The sequence below is a fragment of the Pelobates fuscus genome, chromosome 6 (genome assembly GCF_036172605.1).
Source record: "Pelobates fuscus isolate aPelFus1 chromosome 6, aPelFus1.pri, whole genome shotgun sequence".
Taxonomy (NCBI): domain Eukaryota; kingdom Metazoa; phylum Chordata; class Amphibia; order Anura; family Pelobatidae; genus Pelobates; species Pelobates fuscus.
This window is the reverse complement of record NC_086322.1, coordinates 292,396,930-292,416,883: the sequence shown is the minus strand read 5'-3', so window position 1 is coordinate 292,416,883 and position 19,954 is coordinate 292,396,930. Positions and strand designations below refer to the sequence as shown.

At 40.0% G+C, this 19,954-nt stretch overlaps 1 protein-coding gene across 3 annotated transcripts in view; it reads left to right on the top strand.

The window, feature by feature from the left end:
• The window catches only part of EYA2 (EYA transcriptional coactivator and phosphatase 2), a 147,366-nt gene that overhangs the window by 20,061 nt on the left and 107,351 nt on the right, over nucleotides 1-19,954 (top strand). Inside the window, exon 1 of one of the 3 annotated variants that reach the window (XM_063459450.1) lies at nucleotides 19,552-19,729. The exons of the other annotated variants lie outside the window; for them this stretch is intronic. The gene's annotated coding sequence lies outside the window, so the exon portion shown is untranslated. Of the gene's footprint in view, nucleotides 1-19,551; nucleotides 19,730-19,954 lie in introns of those variants that run through there. 3 annotated transcript variants of the gene reach the window in all.

The window sequence follows — 19,954 nt, the reverse complement described above, 5'->3', positions numbered from 1 at the left end:
CATCAGGACAGGAGGTGCTGTCAGTATGGCATCTGTAAGTAGGAGAACCACCTGTAGGAGTGTCAATCAATGTTCTCCTTTGTCAATCAATTCTCAGACACTATGATGCAATTGCCATAGAGCCATATGAGAACCATTCATTGATGAGGGTTCACTGATTGGCTGAGAGCATCAGTTTATCAGTTTCAGCCAATCAGAGGCACTGCTGCCAGATTCTGCAAGACCCTTCTGGTGTAGAAACCTTTAGAAAATGGAAGGGCAGAAAAGCAGAGAGATTCGGCGCTGGAACACTGACTTTGGGGTTAAACCATTCGACAACAGTTTGAGAAAGTACCAGGAAATGCCTGTCATCATAACAATTGAGTGTTCCTTTAAAAAAAATAGCAGTCTATGTACTATGACATATATACTTTAAGATACAGAGCCATTCTGCAGCTGTGAATAGCTCCATTATTAAAGGGACACTGTAAGCACTTTAGAGGATTGTTTATGGTGCCTGCGGTCTGTGGACGCCATGACCAGCATCGTTGATAAATGGTTTACGCCTTGTTTAGCAGAGATACTCATCACCCAGCAGCCTGCGGCTTGATCTACAATGACAAAATGGCGGAGCAAGAGCTATGCTCCACTTCATGCCACACCAAGAGTAGTGGTTAATGATTGGCTGTGAGCATCAGCTGAGCACTCTCAACCAATCAGTGCCCCAATTGCTGGCATGAATTGGTATGGAGGGAGGTCGAATCATAGCTCCAGCCTCCACTATATCATAACTGGAGGCTCAGCTGCAGGCTGCCAGAGGCCTAGATTTTCTGCTAATCGGTGAATAAGCCATTTAGCAGTGATGTGGACACTAGTGCCCATAGACCCCGGGCACCATAACCACTTCAATCCAGAGACAAGTGCTATGTTACTGTTATTAGGACTCTGTTATGGCCTCCCCTCATCCTCCCCCCTCCCCCCCCCCCCCCCCGTTTCATAACACATGTTGTTTGCAAGCTAAGTTACAGTAGTGTGTGTTTTATTTACCTGCTCCCCCACCCCCACCCCATTCTCAGCTCAGCCTACACTCCTTGTATCATTGCAACGCTGGCAATCTGTACAGTGATTCGTCTCAATTTGATTGCAGTTAGTTTATTTTTAATTTCTGCACTAATTCCTTACAGTTCCTGCAAGCTGGTATGTTGCACCATCTTGTCTGACGTGGAACGGGTTAAGGGAAAGTACAATAAGAATTAACAGCTTATTTATAAACGACATAATAAATTAAGCACGCTATGCGTCCACTTGGGTGGCTGGACCCTCGCCAGCTGCCTCTTTATTTCCTGAGAAGTAGACAGAATTGCATATACAGCCAATCTGAATATTAAACCAATATATTACATCAAGTTATATACTATCGCTGATAAAAAAAAAAAAAAATGATCTCTAATACTTTGTATCCCGCTCCCCTAATATTTCTGTATCGAACAAAAGAATACGTAAAAAGAAAATTGCAAATATGTACATAGTTTAATTTTTAAACATCCATGAGCTTCAGTCTATTTTCAAACGACCTGGTAGTTTAGTGGTTAATTAAATCTTAACCAGTCTTTGAATGGTGTTGCTTGTCTGAGATCTTTAGAACAAAAAAAGAAAGATCAGTCAGTTAAAATTGGGCCAAAATTTAATTATGGGGATCCCAAACAAGGGACTTTTCCAAGAAATCCAGGACATTTGGGACATATGATTAACTGCCCTTTCTAGTAAGCCAGATAATAACATTTTGACTTCTCTGAGAGCACCCACTGTACAGTCTGTGGAGCTTACACCCACAGAATGTATTAATCATAGAACATCGCGTTCTATGAACTTTGGAAATAAACACCTACTGCGATGCTTTGTGTCAGTGAAAAATCACGCTAACGTATATTCTCTGCAATCAGGGCTTCGGTGATCATTTCATTGTCAAACAAATCTTAGCTGGGTGTATTTTGTTACAGACTACACTTGCTTATTCTTGTCAAATGGATTTTTTTTAACATTATTCTTTGAGTATGTGTTTTATTCTGCCTGCTCTACACGTCTGACGGAGAATCTTGTACAGCTCCACTTTTACGACTAGTCTAAGATGTCTGGATCATGCGCAAGATCACACTGCAGGCCAGGGTGACAAACCCGCTAAACAGCCGTGTTATGGTCAACAATAGCCAGGGTTAGTTAAAGTCAGATACGGTTAGGGGTGTATAGGGTGAGATAGGGTTAGGGGTATATAGGGTGAGATAGGGTTAGGGGTATATAGGGTGAGATAGTATTAGGGGTAAATAGGGTGAGATAGGGTTAGGGGTAAATAGTGTGAGATAGAGTTTGAGGTATACATGGTGAGATAGAGTTTGGGGTAAAGAATGTGAGATATAGTTAGGGGTATATACGGTGAAATAGGGTTAGGGGCATATAGGGTGAGATAGTGTTAGGAGTATATAGGGTGAGATAGGGTTATGGTGAAATAGGGTGAGCTAGAATTAGGGGTAAATAGTGTGAGCTAGAATTAGGGGTAAATAGGGTGAGATAGGGTCTGGTGTATATAGGGTAAGATAGGATTAGGGGTATATATGGTGAGATTGGGTTAGGGGTATATAGGGTGAGATAGTGTTAGGAGTATATAGGGTGAGATAGGGTTAGGGGTAGATAGAGTGAGATAGGGTTAGAGGTATATACGGTGAGATAGGGTGAGGGGTAAATAGTGTGAGAAAGAGTTAGTGGTATAAAGGATGAGATAGGGTTAGGGGTAGATAGGGTTAGACAGGGTTAAATAAAACTTTAGGGTTGATGCTTTTCAGTAGGGATGTGTAGGGATGTGCATGGGCAAAATATTTGGTTGGGTTCGGAACGGAAATTCAAGCAACAAAAAAAAATTGTCTGCTTCGGCAATTCGGACCAATAGCATTCAGTTCGGTTCGGCACTTCTTCTTTGGCAATTTGGCAATTCGGCAATTTGTCACTTCGGTAATTCAGACGCTAACCCATAACCCTAACTCATAACCCTTACCCTAAACCCTAAGCCCTACCCCTAACTCTACCCCTAACTCACTTCGTAACTTCGGCAATTCGATTCGGTTCAGCACTTCGGAAATTTGGCACTTCGGCAATTCGAACTTAGGACATTCGTAAGCACCCGAATGTCTGAATTTCCCGAAATTTGTCCGAATGTACATTCAGAACAAAACGAATTGCACACGCCTACTTTTCAGTATGACACATATTATTCATGTGTAATATTGTCCTGTGCATACAGTACATATAGTGTAACAAAGGAAAGCCCTGTTTTCCTTTAAAAGCAATATATAATATGTATGAGTGCACTTAGTTGAAAAGAGGGGAAGTACATTAAAACAAAAATATAGACAAAGAGCCAGAAAAGAACTAGTCAGGAATGTATGAAGTCTCGGAAAAGGCTTACTAATAACGATTTATAAAACTAAAATGTAATTTATAACAAGAACAATGTATCTTATTTACACAGACTGATTTCTAAACACATTTATTGTAGTTTAAAGACACATTACTGGGAGTATTATTGCTGTGGAGCTCTGTTATACACTCAGACACATTACTGGGAGTATTATTGCTGTGGAGCTCTGTTATACACTCAGATACATTACTGGGAGTATTATTGCTGTGGAGCTCTGTTATACACTCAGATACATTACTGGGAGTATTATTACTGCGGAGCTCTGTTATACACTCAGACACATTACTGGGAGTATTATTGCTGTGGAGCTCTGTTATACACTCAGATACATTACTGGGAGTATTATTGCTGTGGAGCTCTGTTATACACTCAGATACATTACTGGGAGTGTTATTGCTGTGAAGCTCTGTCATACACTCAGATACACTAACAATTTGAGGGGTTTGGGTGCAAAATAGGGACTGCCCCTCATAATTAGGTACACTTGGGAGGTATGAAAGAAGAATTGTTAAAAGAAAAAATGTAAGAAGTTTATCGTCTCTATAAGAAACAATGATGATTTTCCTTTAATCTTCTTCCCGTGTTAGAGTTTGGTAGTTTATTTTATGCATGTATTTTCATAAAGGGATATTCTAGTAATAGTAGATGTCTTGTATATATTATACTGGTAGCATTTAGACGTTTTTCCTTGAGAAACAGGGTGCAGTAGGTTGCCATAGAATTTTAATGCAAATTGGCTTGGCAATTACCACTTTGATGCATGATTGTTGCGCTAACCGTTTTCTCTTGGTGTGGCCTGAATATTCAGACACAATTTCAAAAGGTCACGTCAACAACATGACCTCCTTTAAAGTTTCTTGTTTGCGGATAGATGAAAGAATACAGGGTCCACACGAAGAAAACATTAACTTTTTTTGGTCCTATTTGCACCACTGAATCATTTGGTCCTGGTAACGTAGGGGGCCTATCTAGCACCCCTGGGTTTATTTATCCCTTTAATTTCTGAGTAGAGATATTAAATTATAACCTTCTATATAAAAGAGAGAACTTAGTGCTATTTCAGTAAAAACATGGATTTTCTTTTATTATATCATTTATATAAATTGAATGTTTCTTCATCAAAAAAAGCATCATTTGCGGTCATTGGGGTATACTGACAGCATGTTCTCTATTACCTATTAAATACCTTATTAAAATGCCATATGCTCAGGCTGTGCACTAAAAGGCTGGTCTACGTCACATGGTCACAGCCCGTTCTGCACCAATAAATGGCTGTTGGGGGGCGTAGCAGGACTGCAGCAGTTCAGCGTGGCTCAATCGTTTTTTTAGATAAGCGCTACAGTGGTGATGGTACTTACAGCGTCCCTTCGAGCTTATGTTATCGCATAAACCCTAATAAAAAGTCAGTTTGCTAATGCAACACAGAACAGCAGTCATGAAATAAGAAATAATTAAGGGGAAATGTTTATCGTCATAGCTCAGCGCACAATCATCATTTTGACATTTCAGAACTTAAAAAACGCAGAAACAAATGGAGGCTTTCTTGTTTTAATTAACATTTCCGGCCTAATAAAAATATTCACGTGTCTGATTTTTGTTAGTGGCTAAACAGTGTCCGTCCTTGAGACCTGTTTGCATTAACTATGTAAAATTAATTAATCTTGGTTAGCAGTGGAAGTACGCAATACGGAGGAATGCACGGAGCCCTTGGCGTCTGCTCAGCAGCAGAGTTTTCAATTAGGTTCCTGATTAAGCTGTCAGTTCATATTTGTATTTAAAGTATTCTCCAAAAATAACCAGTAAGCATGCTCCCTAAACCAAATAAAGGAAAACGTTTACCTGCAATCACGGCGGCAATGTTAAAGACACACTTTAGGTACCATAACCACATCATCTCATTGAAGGGTTTATGGCGCCTGGAGTCCCCTGACAACGTCACGCTGCTTTCAAATTATCTGACTCTAAATGAGGGTTCCCGGGTGCCTGTAGTTAGATACTTAGCAGACACCATGGCCACTTCAATGAGGTGAAGTGGTTATGGTGGCTAAAGTTTTCCTTTAAGATATCCTAGACATAGATACATATTTCTCATGTTGCGGTGCGTCATGTAGTGTGGTAGCAACGTGTAATGTGCTTAGTGGGGGTCACAAGACAACATTGCAATGGTTATGGGGTTACTGCGACCCACAGTACTGGTAATATGGCAGACGTACCACTGGCCCTGTTTCGTGGTTATGGGGCAAACCGTTTTGCAAGGTTTGCCAGGCTTCTTTGTGGACTGGTTTACGACATCTGGATTCTGCAGAGCCGGATGCTTTCCAAAAAGAATGGAAAAGAAATAGACTAGAATAGTTGATTTGGAGTATTTCTCCAAGACAGTAATAATCACAATCCGGCTATTATTTTAGACTTTGAATTCTCTACAATGATAGCGTTTACTGAAGAAACCTCTAAAAGTGCTCAACGTAACACTTTTTTCGGAAAAAGAAAAAATAATAAAAAATGGCCTCATTCTTTTTTTTCAAAAAAAAGGCTGTCTTTTATAGCTACTGCAAATGAGAATGTACGTTTAGCGAATGAGAAGAATTTATACAATTCGCTAAGACTCTACAGCAGAGTTTGAGAATTGCTTTTCCAAATCAACACTTGTTGCCTAAATGTTGAAGTTGGGTTTTCCTGCTTACTGCAACTCGTTTTTTAAGAAAATAAATCTCACGGTATCGTTATTAATTTTAGTAACCATTTTGATAATAAAAATAATAATAAAATACTACTGACTTTTTTAAACATAATAATTTAAATGTCAGTAACCATTATTTTTTTAAATTATTTTCTATATATATACATTATTATTTTTTTTAACATATTTTGCTATCTGGCTTCCCCTCTGTGCATTCATTTTACAGATATAGAGTTCCCTATAAATAACCCTCTTTGTTTAAAATATTGGCTTTGTTTGTTGTGAAACGGCAGCATGCATGTGCCATATTGGTATATCTATGGTGACAGCTGTGATTGCGAGGGGGAGGTAGCAGCTTCTGCACCCAGTCAAATGGAACGTCCATTTCATTCTCTGTTACCATACACACAGGCCATTGTTAATGAAAACCATACATATTGCCATACGTCTTGGGAGCTGTCTGGGGCTTATTCACTAAACTCCGAATTGAAACACATTAAAACACGATATACTCGATTTAGATTATAGTAACTGAAAAGGAAAAGTTCTGCAATTCAGTTAAATTCACAACTTTAAATAATTGCCGATTGCAGATTTCAAATTGCTACAATATAAAGTTCAGTGAAAGAGCTGCTCTGTTTTGAAGAGGTAACGTTTTAGTGGTATAGATTAATGCAGATATTTGCTAAACAATTAATTGTGGTGTGTTGGCAACCAAAATATTAAATTCGTATGAGTGGAGAAGGCAAAAATATCACAGCCATAAAACTCATATTGTTAATGCGCAGTGTGTATCAGTATATCACAGAGCTCCACAGCAATGAAGCTTCTTTAATGTGTAGTGTAGATAGGTACATTGCAAAGCTCCGTAGCTATAAAACTCATTTTAATGTGCAGCATGTAGGAAAATATCACAGAGCTCCACAGCAGTAAAACTCACAGTAATGTGGAGTGTGTATCACAGAGCTCCAAAGCAATAGAACTCAGTAATGTGCAGGGTGTATGAGTATATCACAGAGCTCCAAATAAATATAACTCACAGTAATATACAGGGTGTATGAGTATATCACAGAGCTCCAAAGCAATAGAACTCCCAGTAATGTGCAGTGTATAATTGTATCACAGAGCTTCACAGCAGTAGAATTCACAGTAATGTGCAGGGTGTATGAGTGTATCACAGAGCTCCAAAGCAATATAACTCACAGACATATACAGGGTGTATGAGTATATCACAGAGCTCCAAAGCAATAGAACTCCCAGTAATGTGAAGTGCATAACTGTATCACAGAGCTTCACAGCAGTAGAACTCCCAGTAATGTGCAGGGTGTATGACTGTATCACAGAGCTTCACAGCAGTAGAACTCCCAGTAATATGCCGTGTGTATGAGTGTATCACAGAGTTCCAAAGCAATAGAACTCACAGTAATGTACAGTGTATGACTGGATCACAGAGTTCCAAAGCAATAGAACTCACAGTAATGTACAGTGTATGACTGGATCACAGAGTTCCAAAGCAATAGAACTCACAGTAATGTGCAGTGTATGACTGGGTCACAGAGCTCCATGCCAGTGGTGGCCAAAGGTATATCCTTAACTGTTGTAGCAACACAACTTCCATATTACATCGAAGCTGACAGTGCATCATGGTAGTTGTAGTTTTATAAAAGCTGGGTCTGCTTTAGACCATCTCTGCCCCCCCCCCTCCCCCCCCTCCCCCCCCCTCCACGCAATGTCGTGTTGGGCCATGTAGTGTCTAGGAAGTGATACAATATAGAATATTCAGTATATTTGTTAAGGAATACACAGTATACACTGTTCTGTCTATTCCACGAGATAGAAGCAGAGGTCCAGTCCTTCCACTCGCTTGTAGATGCAAGCATTTTTTGTTTTTTGTATCATAACAAAAGCCAGTAAATCCTGTGCCTTTGATATGAATTTCGTGTCCTGTAGGCTGCTTACTGGTATAGTATGTTCGAAGGCCGGTCTGTTGCCATGTGTCACAAAGGGCCTCTCTCAAGATTAGCCGCACAAAGTGCTTTGCTGAAAACTGAAACCGTGTTGTCAAGGGAAACCGAGTCGCAGTCTGATAAAAATATAACTGTCAGTGAGGAATTCGAACAGAGCTTCACGTGTCTCTTACTCCAGGAAGAGTTCACAGATAAGATCATACTTGACTAATATCATAAAGTGCCCCAGTGCATTTTCATATCAGATTTTATTGGTACTCCGCCGTACGCAGCCATTACGATCCTCAATCCCTTTAAACGGAAACTCCTATGGGCGCATAAAGGTTTTATTTAGGCATTTATACGCACATTATATATTACGCGCCATGTTCACGAAATATATGCCGTGTTTCTTTTTTGTTTAATTAAAGAGAAAATCGTTTGCTCTCCTGTTTAAGCACAGTCTAAATAATTAGACGAACAATATATGTCAGAGCTCAAAAAATGTTTGTTTTGAGGATTTTTTTTTTTTTTTTACAATTTGCATAAATAGGCATAAGCTCACTAAAGTGTTTATGGTGCTATGGGACTTTGAGCGCTGTAGCCTAGGTGTCTGCCAAAAAATAGATGTCGGATTCTATACACTTGTAGATGTAATCAGTGTGATATATAACGGTAGAACAAGGAACAAGGACATTCAATAAAGTGTGGTTTTTGGGAATTAAAAGTGAATTTATTCTAAATTTTATTGCAAAAATGCTGAACTGTAAAAGATCTACAACACAGCTATTTTGTTTTTCTAAAATTTAGAATTGGCTCTTTAACTCTCTCTCTCCCCCCCCAATCTGTCCAATCACAGACTTCCCAATGCAGCTCAATGAGAAGTCTATGCAAGGCAGGTTCTCTGGACAATTGGGCAACCAGGAAGCAACCAGGAAGTAACAAGATTTGCTGTCTGATTGACAGCCTGGGGGGTGGGTGTAACAAGGTTAATTTAGAAAAGTAAAAATCAATCATCACTGTTCTAAAATGGAAAAGAAAATGGACACATAGGGACCAGGAAATGGTAGCCAAAAACAGTTCCAGATTGTTATGGCCTAGTGCTTACTCTCTAGATGTCCTGAATCTAAAACTCCCACAGTTCTTTACACCAAGCCTTTAAAATACAGAAGAAGAACTATGCATTTCAACAAAATCTATTTTTTTTAACAGTTTTCACCTCAACCTTAACAGCTTTCCGGCTGGAGGAAATTAAACATTTTTAGATCACAGTAGGTGAAGAACAAGATTAAGATTTGAACTTGGCTCACGTGAAGTTTAAGTCTTCTAAAGTTTGCCAAATACTTTCCTTTCTGCATAATATGCTAACGACGCTGGATTTATACAGAGCGTCCAAAGAAACCAAACTAATACTTCATGCATGTATTCCAGTACTCATTATGTTAAGCACTAAGGGAAAAAAAAACTAAATTTTGAAATATTTTTGAATGAAATGCTCGGGGTTGCGAGTGTGGATTAAATGACGTGCACTTTCCTTGAAGGCGTTTAGTTCATTATACAGGGGTACATCCAGTAAAGCAGGAATTGTAGATCATTTACAAGAATTCTTCATTTTAGGCCAAAAATAGCCGATCTGACAAAATAGCTGAGTTGATGATTTGTGTTCAGTTAAACTATTTTGGCTTAATATATCTGCAATTTTCTTGTCTGTTCTCTGCAGGGACCTATTAAGTTTTACTAATAGTGATGTCCCGAACTGTACGCCAGGAACCGTTCACCAGCGAACATAGCGATGGTCGGTCCGCCCCCTATTCATCATGGAGGTGGGAGGGTCTGGGAGGGAGGGTCTGCTGCTGATTGGCAGGAATATGTCTGTTGACTGTGAGGTACAGGGTCACAGTTTACTCAATGATGACGAATAGGGGGCGGACCGAACATCGCATATGTTCACCCGCCGCTTTCGCCACGAACAAGCTATGTTTGCCGGCGAACGGTTCCTGGCGAACAGTTCGGGACATCACTATTTACTAAGTTAATGAAGTTCAGTTCATTTATAGTCTGTTCATTAAAAAAGAATGCGACATGCAGATACAGCTAACTGCTGTCATAGAAATTAGCAGTTGTTTTTGTAAGTCTGTTTAGTAATGCAAGTTGGTTTTAGGAGTGACTCCGGACCAGGAGCTGAGCAATGTGTAATCCTTTAAAAGGCAGACCTACCAATCGCCTTGATTTTAGGGACAGTCACGATTTTAGGGTCTCGTACTAACATCTCAGGTTTGTTCCTCCCTTGTGTCCTGCTTTTGGAGAAACCAGAGAACTGTCCTATGCTCCAGATACTAGGACCACTGCTGAGAACATTTAAACAGTGCCTCCTGCGTGCCCTGCCCCCCCTGCCACGCCAGTAATCAATTCATAGTAATTTTATTATATTGGCTGAGTCCACCCTCTTTGTGCGGAGCCAGTGACACAATTGGTGTCAGTGACACACCCCCTTTACCTCCATTCAGCTTTGAAAGGACTACCCTAAGCAACGTAACCACTCCAGGTACACACAGAGTTTTGGCGCCATCCCATCGTTTAATATCAAATATTTTTGGAACGTTTTACGTAAACTAGGCTTCTCTCCTGGTTACCAAAGGCCTCCCCCTCCTCGGCCACGCTGATAATGCAGAATTAATACTTCCGCATAATCAGTGTCAGTTACATCCAACTTGCACAACACTGATTGGCTGACATCGTTGGGTTAAAACCTCAGCAAAATGGTTTCACGTTGAACAGGGAATTTCGCCACAACACTCCAAGCAACATAACCAGAGAGCTATGGTCTTGCTCAGACCCCCTGTTTTTATTTTAACTACTTCTGTATCCTCCACTACAAATATAACAACATCACAAATCTTGCGAAACAAAAAGTTTTATGCACGTCGTCCAAGTAAGAATTATTATGTCTCCGTTTTGCACAGCGCTAACCTATTCAGCAGCGAATCACTGTAGGCCAACATAAAATACCATAAAGTTGGAACCCATCCAAAATTTGACACGGTGAAAGAATCCGACCCTTCTCCCCACTCATACTCTTTTAAATAAATATTCAGGACAGGAACATTTGTGACAAGGGAAACCATAGAATCGAAGTTTCAAACTACTCCGTATATAAAATTGTCAAAAAATCCCTGAAGAATTGCAAATGAAAATGCCTTGAAACTTACTTTTTTATGGTACTCATTAATATTTCTGTATGTTTAGCTAGATAATTAATTTCCGTGTCTGTTTTTACTTTCACTCATGTACAGACAAAGTGTTTCGACGTTTAGAGAAAAAAAAAGTGGAAGCAAATGAATCTCATTGAATATACAATATGCTTATTTTATCCTCACTAAGGGTAAAGTTCCCACCGCCCCCTCCTCCCTGTTCTACAGCGGGGGCTCGTGGTTCCAACCCCGATGGTAACATATTCTGACACCACAGTTCCTGAAATCTACTTCCTGAATTGTTGTGTTTTTGGCTTTGAGTTCATCTCCTGGCCTTTACTCTGAATAGCACGTTCTATATTTTCCTCGGCGTTGAACAAATATTGAACCCTTAATCTTGAAAAGAGCTTAAAGTTGAGGGAATTGGTCTGAAAAAAAAAGATTAAGTCAACTATATTTATTTGTGTATGAAGAGCTTAGATTAAATGGCAATAACTTCTTCCTTTCCAGGCTGCAAAAATCCAAACAACTGTGTTTTTTTTAAATAAAAAATTATGGACACTGTTCGATAGAAGGTTCTCTCACTAATCATGGGTATAGAATGGTGTCTTTGGTTATAAATTTGTTCTAACATTATGCACTGCGATAGTATACAAAACGGGAATTGTACCTCATTTGTGTTCAATCATGGGTACAACAAAAAATATGGAGTTTTCGCTGGCATTCAACACCACTTTGATTAAAAGTATGGAACAAAGAACCCCCTAATTACAGTTCCTTAAAGGGACACTCTAGACCCCTAAACACTCGAGCTTGTTGAAATGCTTTATGTGTAGTAAAAAAAAAAAAAAAAATCATTTTACAAAAAGAGCAGATTTCAATAGAAACCTTTTTATACCCCCCTTGATGTCAATCATGCAATCGGTCCTATTACTTCCTGGTTTCTTTAGCTCAGTGGAGCTAAACGTAGGAGTCATCAATTGCTTAGAGCACCTGCCTTGCAAACACTTCTCATTGAGCTGCATTTGGAAGTCTGTGATTGGACAGCCACAGAAAGTCTGGGCGGAGTTAGAAGGGGAGGGATTGCAAAGATCTGCAAAGGCTGCAGAAAAGAGATCTGCAGCTTTTACAAGCCGTATTTAGATATAACCCCAATGAAAACATGTATAAACTATTTTTTTATTTCGTTCTTCCTTTCAAACTGGTTATTTTTGCACATTCGTTATCAATATGGCACGAGGGTGGTCCATTCGAGTACCAGTTAGGTTTGAATATGCAAAGCCAAAATTAAACACAAAATATTTCTCATGGGTCCAATAGTTTTTCTTCTCCGTGTGCTTTCCCATAAAGTTATGCTATATGCACCCCTAACCAGACTCCTTGAACTTCTGTTCTCCAAATTTTATATATTTATTTAAGATTTAAAAAAAAGAATAGTAAAAAAAAAGTTTTAAAGCACAGCATAATGAACATGTATTTTCAGTTAATTTAATAAAGGTATCAGCTATAACATGTTCAGAATATACACTCAGGCATAGTAAAAACTTTCCTATTAAGCTGTGCAAAGGAGAATTCAGGAGTTTAGTTTTCTTAGAAACAAGGATTTGTACGAAGTAATTTTTCCATCTGCTTTTTTTAAACCACATAGCCTCGTATTACAGAGGAACAGCAATTAATTGGGATTGTTGTACCAAATAGAAGTTCCACATATGTGGGTTCAAATTCACCGCCGTAGAGATACTATTGCTTAAAAAAGACGGGTATTCCAAAACGACCGAAAATTCTACAAATGTTTGTTGTTGCGCCCTGTCTCTGTAAATATGGAGCAGATATACCATAAGCTCTATGAGTTTCTAAAATTAAACTGATCAAGTAATCTTCCATAACAAAACCGTAAAACGCATGGCGTTACTTTATGGCGATTTGAACGCCAGATTCCATTTCACAGCAGAATGTTTTACTGGTATGCTGGACATTTAGCATTTGCTGTTTATAAATGTACACCAGCTCATATTATTAGGAGCGTGGGGCTTAAGTTACCAATATACATCCCAAACTATTTTTAAATGGCACCTCCTCTGAGCGTTTTAGATTCTTGAGATATGTCATCTTTTTATTAAAAGAAACTCTATTTTGCATAATTGTTGTGTAATCTTCTTTCGTTTTAATTTAGTTACTTTTGCATTGCTCTATCATAACCCCTCAGATGATATACTACAATCCCCACAATTCTCTACTAGCCATAGGCTGGTAGGCAATTATGAGAGATGTAGTCCATTGATGTTTGCACGAGCCCTGCTGTACACATCTGCTTTATGGCATTGAGCCTGAAACATACCTGCTAAGTGTACCTATTTAAAGGAACACTATAGTCACCTAAATTACTTTAGCTAAATGAAGCAGTTTTGGTGTATAGATCATTCCCCTGCAATTTCACTGCTCAATTCACTGTCATTTAGGAGTTAAATCACTTTGTTTCTGTTTATGCAACCCTAGCCACACCTCCCCTGGCTATGATTGACAGATCCTGCATGAAAAAAACAAAAACTGGTTTCACTTTCAAACAGATGTAATTTACCTCAAATAATTGTATCACAATCTCTAAATTGAACTTTAATCATATACAGGAGACTCTTGCAGGGTCTAGCAAGCTATTGACATAGCAGGGGATAAGAAAATCTTAATTAAACAGAACTTGCAATAAAGAAAGCCTAAATAGGGCTCTCTTTACAGGAAGTGTTTATGGAAGGCTGTGCAAGTCACATGCAGGGAGGTGTGACTAGGGTTCATAAACAAAGGGATTTAACTCCTAAATGGCAGAGGATTGAGCAGTGAGGCTGCAGGGGCATGTTCTATACACCAAAACTGCTTCATTAAGCTAAAGTTGTTCAGGTGACTATAGTGTCCCTTTAAGAGGGACAGTCTCTATTGTGATCCCAAATCCATTTGTCCCTCCTTTTTCTCCTAATGTTCCTCTTTTCTAGGAGCTCCATATTGTTGGTGTGTAACAGAGCTCCACAGCAATAATACTCCCAGTAATGTGTCTGAGTGTATAGCAGAGCCCCACAGCAATAATAATCTCAGTAATGTGTCTGAGTGCATAACAGAGCTCCACAGTAATAATACTACCAGTAATGTGTCTGAGTGTATAACAGAGCTCCACAGCAATAATACTCCCAGTAATGTGTCTGAGTGTATAACAGAGCTCCAGAGCAATAATACTCCCAGGAATGTGTCTAAGTATATAACAGAGCTCCACAGAAATAATACTCCCAGTAATGTGTCTGAGTGTATAACAGAGCTCCACAGCAATAATACTCCCAGTAATGTGTCTGAGTGTATAGCAGAGCCCCACAGCAATAATACTCTCAGTAATGTGTCTGAGTGCATAACAGAGCTCCACAGTAATAATACTACCAGTAATGTGTCTGAGTGTATAACAGAGCTCCACAGCAATAATACTCCCAGTAATGTGTCTGAGTGTATAACAGAGCTCCACAGCAATAATACTCCCAGTAATGTGTCTAAGTGTATAACAGAGCTCCACAGAAATAATACTCCCAGTAATGTGTCTGAGTGTATAACAGAGCTCCACAGCAATAATACTTCCAGTAATGTGTCTGAGTGTATAACAGAGCTCCACAGCAATAATACTCCCAGTAATGTGTCTGGGTGCATAACAGAGCTCCACAGTAATAATACTACCAGTAATGTGTGAATAACAGAGCTCCACAGCAATAATGCTCCCAGTAATGTGTCTGAGTGTATAACAGAGCTCCACAGCAATAATACTCCCAGTAATGTGTCTGAGTGTATAACAGAGCTCCACAGCAATAATACTCCCAGTAATGTGTCTGAGTGTATAACAGAGCTCCACAGCAATAATACTCTCAGTAATGTGTCTGAGTGCATAACAGAGCTCCACAGTAATAATACTACCAGTAATGTGTGAATAACAGAGCTCCACAGCAATAATGCTCCCAGTAATGTGTCTGAGTGTATAACAGAGCTCCACAGCAATAATACTCCCAGTAATGTGTCTGAGTGTATAACAGAGCTCCACAGCAATAATACTCCCAGTAATGTGTCTGAGTGTATAACAGAGCTCCACAGCAATAATACCCCCAGCAATGTGTCTGAGTGTATAACAGAGCTCCACAGCAATAATACTCCCAGTAATGTGTCTGAGTGTATAACAGAGCTCCACAGCAATAATACTCCCAGTAATGTGTCTGAGTGTATAACAGAGCTCCACAGCAATAATACTCCCAGTAATGTGTCTGAGTGTATAACAGAGCTCCACAGCAATAATACTCCCAGTAATGTGTCTGAGTGTATAACAGAGCTCCACAGCAATAATACCCCCAGCAATGTGTCTGAGTGCATAACAGAGCTCCACAGCAATAATACTCCCAGTAATGTGTCTGAGTGTATAACAGAGCCCCACAGCAATAATACTCTCAGTAATGTGTCTGAGTGCATAACAGAGCTCCACAGTAATAATACTACCAGTAATGTGTGAATAACAGAGCTCCACAGCAATAATGCTCCCAGTAATGTGTCTGAGTGTAAAACAGAGCTCCACAGCAATAATACTCCCAGTAATGTGTCTGAGTGTATAACAGAGCTCCACAGCAATAATACTCCCAGTAATGTGTCTGAGTGTATAACAGAGCTCCACAGCAATAATACCCCCAGCAATGTGTCTGAGTGTATAACAGAGCTCCACAGCAATAATACTCCCAATAATGTGTCTGAGTGTATAACAGAGCCCCACAGCAATAATACTCCCAGTAATGTGTCTGAGTGTATAACAGAGCTCCACAGCAATATACTCCCAGTAATGTGCCTGAGTGTATAACAGAGCTCCACAGCAATAATACTTCCAGTAATGTGTCTGAGTGTATAACAGAGCCCCACAGCAATAATACTCCTAGTAATGTGTCTGAGTGTATAACCAAGCTCCACAGCAATAATACTCCCAGTAATGTGTCTGAGTGTATAACAGAGCTCCACAGCAATAATACTCCCAGTAATGTGTCTGTATAATAGAGCTCCACAGCAATAATACTCCCAGTAATGTGTCTGAGTGTATCACAGAGCTCCACAGTAATAATACTCCCAGTAATGTGTCTGAGTGTATCACAGAGCTCCACAGCAATAATACTCCCAGTAATGTGTCTGAGTGTATAACAGAGCTCCACAGTAATAATACTCCCAGTAATGAGCTCCACAGCAATAATACTCCCAGTAATGTGTCTTAAACTACAATAAATGTGTTTAGGAACCAGTCTGTGTAAATAAGATACAGTGTTCTTGTTCTAAATTACATTTTAATTGTATATATTCTTATCAGTAAGTCACCTAAAATGTCTCAGAACACCCACACCCCTAAAATGAAAGTGTCCCTCTTTGTGTATTTGAAATGTTGCGAGGTATGTAATATTATGAGTTCATTTAAGCAGGAGACCTCCGTGCTCTTTTTTCTGTTCACTTTAACCTGTTTGTCATTAATTTATATTTATATTCTCAATGTACAGCGCTGTTGAATGGTGCTTGTATAATTGGCTCTTTTGATTGTGCGTCTCTTCGGCAGACATATTGGATCCCTGCTCTACTGTTCTCACGCTTGGAAGGAAATCTTTATCACATAAGTGAGGCCCTTACCTTTCCGAAGCTGCTATTATTATTTTTTTTACATAAAGTTAGGGAAGAACCTCATCCTTGAAGCATTGACTTGTTGGTCATCAAATACTTATGAACGATTGTGGTTCCATCATATGATTCTGACATTGTTTTGTGACTGGATCATAAATGACTGTAAACCCGTGGATTTCTCTGTTGATCAAGAACGGCACACCCCTCGACATTTTATTTACGGACACTTTAATTTTAGGGGTAAGTGAGGGTGTGACCAGAGGAGGACTATACTGAGAGTTTGTAGGTAATTTACTAATAACAATGGATGCAACTAAAATGTAATTTAGAACAAAAACAAAGGAAAGGGGGACTATAGGATAGGAAAGAGGGATTTGGAACCAAATCTGTACATCCTAAACAGGAAAACTTGGGAGCAGGGCCAGATTTGACCCTCTTTGCTGCCCTAATGCCAATTTCCTTATATTCTGCTTGTAATATATAAGAAGTACAGTACATATAATAGTGATATAATACACATACTTACTACATGTGTACACATGCATGATAGTCTCCCACAATTTAAAATTTAGATTTTTTAAATTAAAACTTTGACCTTTGTGAAGACCCATGCAAACTCACAACCACTCACTTACCCATGCAGACACACATTGACCCAGACAGACACACTGACCAATGCAGACACACTGACACAGAATCATGCACGCTGACCCATGCAGATACACTCACACTGAAATATGCACATTGACCCCTGCGGAAACACCCTGATCCATGCACACACACACTAACCCATGCAGACACACACATTGACCCATGCAGACACACACTAACCCATGCAGTCACACACGCTGATCCATGCAGACACACTAAAAACCTATGCAGACACACACGCTGATCCATGTAGACACACACACTAACCCATGCAGACACACACATTGACCCATGCAGACACACACTAACCCATGCAGTCACACACGCTGATCCATGCATACACACTAAAAACCCATGCAGACACACACGCTGATCCATGTAGACACACATACTAACCCATGCTGACACACACGCTGATCCATGCAGACACACATACTAACCCATGCTGACACACATACTAACCCATGCTGACACACACGCTGATCCATGCATACACACTTAAAACCCATGCAGACACACACGCTGATCCATGTAGACACACATACTAACCCATGCTGACACACACGCTGATCCATGCACACACATACTAACCCATGCAGACACACATACTAACCCATGCAGACACACACGCTGATCCATGCAGACACACTTACTAACCCATGCAGACACACACGCTGATCCATGCAGACACACATACTAACCCATGCAGACACACACGCAGATCTATTCAGACACACATACTAACTCATGCAGACACACACGCAGATCTATGCAGACACACATACTAACCCATGCAGACACACACGCTGACCCATGCAGACACACACGCTGATCCATGCAGACACACACGCTGATCCATGCAGACACACATACTAACCCATGCTGGCACACATGCTGATCTATGCAGACACAGACTGATCCATACACTCACACTGACCTTGGAGGGCACAGGTGGCGGAGTTGGGCAAGGCAGGCTGCTGCTGGCCAGGCAGGTAGTTTCCTGGACAGGTTGGTAGCTGGCCCTGGCCCCTAGCTGGACAGGGTAGGGTAGGGGAGGGCTACATTACCTGCTTCCTTCTGTGCAGGTTATCTTCCTTTAACCTTCTTATGCAGGTTGTCCTCTTTTGGCCCCTTCTCCCTCTCTTACAAACACAGTGGAGGAGGTTGCGCGGGGGTTATGACAGTGATGTCAAAGACTGGCTCTCCTTTGATTGGTGCAGTGGCTCGGCAGCCCGCCAGGAAGGAGTAGAAGCAGGTCAGTAGTCTCCTTCTCACATGGGCTAGTCGCTGCACATACTGCTACAGCGCCCGGCTCCCATGGCATGAGAATGGGCTATCCGGTGAACGAGATCTCCCGACCGGCTGTGCCGCCCTGGGCCATGGGCCTCAGTGTCTTTATGGGAAATATGGTCCTGGTTCGGAGTTATGAGCCAAGGGACGCCACCTGAAAACTTAAAGATAATTTTGTTTTGGGAAATCTGAAAGAATATTAAATAATCACAAACTATCACTCCATAACTTATAGGCAAAACTACAATTTCAAAGAACAAAGCGTGCATTTGTCCACAATCTGCTTTCCTTTTTTCCCAGGACACTTCAAATTGCACTATTTTTTTTTAATTAAGTGCAATCTTCCTCCTGCTAATTCTTTTCAAACCTGGTCATTCACCCGTTGGACAAAATAAGAGTCTCTTGTTCAGTACAAGGTTAATTCCGATGAAAAGAAGGTTTCATACTTCTACTGAGCTTGAAATAATCAGGCGAGATACCTGAGCAGCCAGAGACGAAAAAAATACACCTTTTTTTTTTTTTGACGAATGCCCTTATGTGCATCCTCCTGTAATCTCTTTCACTTGTTAATTGCAGGAAGTTTTCGGGGAGGTACGTCTCCCAGCTGTTGCCACTCATAATGAATGGCCTCAAATTCTTCATTTGTGGACTGTGACTAAGAAGCCAGTGGAGGGGGGTTGCTGTAGCAGGGTACGAGGGAAACCCACAAGTCAGAATAGGACAAACGTTAGCTCAAGCAACACTGTGTAACCAAAAACCACTGCTAGCTGACTGTGAGATGATAGACGTAGCACAAAACTAACTCCAAAAATTTAAAAACTGGAAATTGTCGATTTTATTTGAAGGAAGTCGGGACACAAACAAGGTAAGATATTATTCTACGTATTTTATAAAGCATTAGTATATCTATCTATAGAAAACTGTACACTTTGTCCAACTGCAAAAAATGTTAAAGAATGTATTTTTTATCAAATCAGCTATTTTTTTCCTAAATTTTGCATTTTTAATTTGTGCCAATTTCGTATAAAGGTAAATGCAACATTTACTTAACCCCTTAATTACCGAAAGATGTGCAGTTCATGGGTTTTTA